This window comes from Odocoileus virginianus, chromosome 22, assembly GCF_023699985.2.
Source record: "Odocoileus virginianus isolate 20LAN1187 ecotype Illinois chromosome 22, Ovbor_1.2, whole genome shotgun sequence".
Classification (NCBI taxonomy): domain Eukaryota; kingdom Metazoa; phylum Chordata; class Mammalia; order Artiodactyla; family Cervidae; genus Odocoileus; species Odocoileus virginianus.
In genome coordinates this window covers 11,322,258-11,325,925 of record NC_069695.1, presented here as the reverse complement: position 1 = coordinate 11,325,925, position 3,668 = coordinate 11,322,258, and positions in this window count along the sequence as shown.

The following is a 3,668-nucleotide window of genomic DNA, read 5'->3' as shown; positions in this document are numbered from 1 at the left end:
TGTGGCATTCTCATTTCCTACTCCAGGAGGAGATTCCATTAGTCTCTCTCTGCAGAACCTGTTAAGAATGAGGCCAGGAGGAGGTCACAGGTTATAGCTGGGTTAAGTCATGCCCAGATTCCTCTGGGGAGGGGAAGAGTGCTGGGGCCGCCCTGCCCCAAGGCAGGATGGGATCCTGGCTCTCTGTCTGCAACCTCTGGATTCCAGCCTGTCTTCTGACCTCCCAGAAGCTTTCCTGACCTCCAGGAAGGAGGGCGGCTACCTCAACTTGGACCCTTCCCCTCTTTCTCTTGAATGCTCCCCTGCCCACCCTTCTGGCTTCCCACCCCCCTGCTAAGCTCCGATCTAATCCAAGGACAGATGTAGGCTGAGAAGCCTGCAGATGATCTTCTACCTACCTGACACTGGAGAAGAGTGTTAGGGTTTCCTGTGGGACAGCCATGGCAGTGACCTTGGCCCATACAAAGACCCATCAAGGGGGGCGTTTTAGAAGTGCTGGGGTTGCCTGGAGGCCTCTCAGTGGCAAGGGAGGAAGAGGCCTGAGTAGGTTTTGTCAGATCAAGGCTGGGACTGGGGGAAGGATGAGCACCCTTCCTGGAGCAGACAACATGTGGTCTTCAGAGGGTTAGAGGGAGAAGGAAAGGCCGATCTGGCACTGCAGCCTAGCACCCCCAGTTCCTCTGTCCTTGGGATTCTCCAGGCAAGAATACTGAAATGGGTTTCTATTCCCTTCTCCAGGGGATCTTCCCAACCCAGGGATCAAACCCGGGTCTCCTGCATTGCAGGCAGATTCCTTACCATCTGAGTCACCAGGGAAGATTTCAACCCTGGAGGGTTTGAATCCCCTGGGCAGCTTTAACAAACGCAAGTGCGCAGACTCACAGCAAGGACTCTGATTTCATCACTTGTGAATCCCGGCCTCTAGAGCCTTACCTGTCTCCAGGTGAAGGGTACCCTCCCATCACACCCCCCCTCCCCAGTACCTGAAGGTTCTTCCTCCCCCCAGCTCCTGCCAGGAGGACACCTTGCTCACCTGGGGTGACTGTTGACGCATCTATCTTTCCTGCAAGTGAGGCTTAGCCACCTTACCTGGCCACCCCAACCAGGTAAGTGAAGTGGCATTTTCTGCTCAGGTGGGAGTAAAGTCTCATCATATATTTGTCCCTCAGCCTCAAGTTCAAGTCGGATGTGTCGGGGAGTCATGGATCTGCGCCTCCTCTGCTCCCCTATCCAGCACTGGCTGGACAGTACCCCAACCCTCCACTATCCCGACAGCCACCGGAAGTGTGGGTGGTGATTGGTGGCAGCTGCTGAGCAGGCCAGTTGTATAGTCAGGCCAGCCTGGGGTATCCAGTTTCTTCCTGGATGGGCTTCCAGCCTCGCCATGACATCATCCACTTTTTAGGACCTCCCATTGAGGACCTCTCAGTCACCATCCCCTCCTCTGGCTTCTAGAATGCTCCCTCCCACCATTCTCACTCTTTCTAAAATTTTGGCTGTGCTGTGCGGCTTGTGGGATCTTATTTCCCCTACCAGGGATCAAACTCATGCCCTCTGCAGTGGAGGGGGAACATTCCAGTTGTTCTGTCTCCTTAGAGTTCTCCAATATATTGTGACTGACACTACTGAAACATCATACCTGCTCTGGAATGCTCTTCCCCCCTTCATCTGGCAAACTCCTATTCAGTCCTCAAAACCTCACTTGAGTGCCGCTTCCCCTGGAAAGCCTCCCAGGACCTCCTGGTCTGCATGCAAGAGTGACTTGGCCTGTGATGGAGCACATCTGCTCTGACTTCCAAGTTGGAGACTCTTCCTGTTGCCACCACCCACGGGGAGTTTGGAGTCCTGAGAGGGAACCACAGGGTGTTCAGATGAGGGTAGAGAGACATCACACAGCCCTTGTGGGGGCCAGCCTGCACTGACTGGGGCTTATCCGTGAAGACATGTCAGACTTTTATGGGACACAGCTGGCAGAGCCTGCAGTGAGCTTTGCCCGCATGTCTCAGGTGAGAAGCTGGTAAGAGGTCTTCTCAAGTGGAAAGCAGAGGCCCACCTACCAAGGAGCTTTCCAGGGTGACGCACACATTCTGTATCTTGCTGGGGTTTTGGTAACACAATGTGTTCATTTGTTTAAATTCAGCCATTGTACACTCATGATTTTGTGCGTTTTGCCCCATACATATATTTTTATCTATTAAAAAAACACGCTTTAAGCAAATGCTAAAATCCTGTGAATGATGTGCATGCTGAAGTGACTGATACCTGCAATTTACAACGTGTCAGAAGATCACAGGGGATGGAGAGAGGGTGACAGTGGGTTCAGTATTGCGTTCGCGGCAGAGTGCCGGTGGTGGGTAAACAGGTATTCCCTGCAAAATCCTTGCCACTTTGCAGTATATTTGGCAATTTAAAAACAACTTTCAATAAAATGTTGGTGCAAGAAAGTGGAGGTCCACAGCAGAAGATGGGACGCCGGAGGTCCTGGGAGGCTTTCCAGGGGAAGTGGCACTCAAGTGAAGTTTTGAGGACTGGATAGGAGTTTGCCAGAAGTGGGGAAGGGCATTCCAGAGCAGGTATGATGTTTCAGTAGCAGGCAGGGAGGGGACGCTCTGTCTGCTTCTGAATGAGGCAGCCCAGGCTCCCAATTGAGAATCATCCCAGCTCTTCCCCGGAGGGACTGGAGGCTGTTGGGGTTTATAGCTTGCGTTTGCACTAGTGGCCTAAAGTGGGTGTGCTTTATCCTAGCATGTGAGCCCTGCTGCTCTCAACAGATCCATCAGGGGTCCCCATAAACTCCCACGTGAAGTCCTGGGTGGGACTCTACCTGACATTGCAATCAGGTCCAGGTAAGTGACGGGCCCCGTGTTACCCCCAGCACCCAGTAGAGTCTCTTTTAATGCGGCTTCTTTCTGCTCCTGGGGTGATGGTTACCTAGCAGGATTCGCTGTGTCCTTGAGTCCCTCCGCTGCATGGTGAGCCGCCAGGAGTAGGGGCCACAGCTGAATTTTCTTTGCCTCCCCCGCGCTTGGCACAGTGCTGGCGTGCGGTGAGGCTTGGAAATTTTTGCTGGGTGAGCGAATGCTCTCAACTGTTTCACGTCACCCGCTGGACTCGGCCAGCCTGGGTGCTCTGACGGTGTGTGAAACTAAAGGTGAGGCCACCCCCCAACAGCTGCTAATGGAGATGCCCTGAAATTGCTTGCCAGGCGGGGGGAGGGAGCATGGTTAGAGCTCAGAGTCCCTCTGTCGTAGGTCAGGATGGAGCTACCCAGCCTGGCAGTGAGCAATCCAGAGCTTGCCATTGCCTCTCTGGCATGATTCCTGCAGCTCTCAGCAAGCTCCATCTGCCCAGCAAGGCAGCTCTACCTCTGCACCGCTGCTCACCAGGTGTCCCTTGGCCTGGACTGTCTTCCCCACCTCTCCCTCCTATCTGAACTGTGCCAGGCTCCCCAGGCCTTGGTCTCCCCACACGGGAGCGGCGACTATTTCCTTTAACTTGTCCATTGCCCACTGGCCTTTCTGCCAGCCTAGCACCAAGCAGACAGTGTTATTAATTACTTATGTGGCATGACCAGTGACTTCTTTCCTTGTGTCCGGCTGAGCTCCCGAGGTCTACCTGTTACCTGCACCCTAGCCCTCCCCTAGGGCTTAGCACCATGCCCTAGAGGG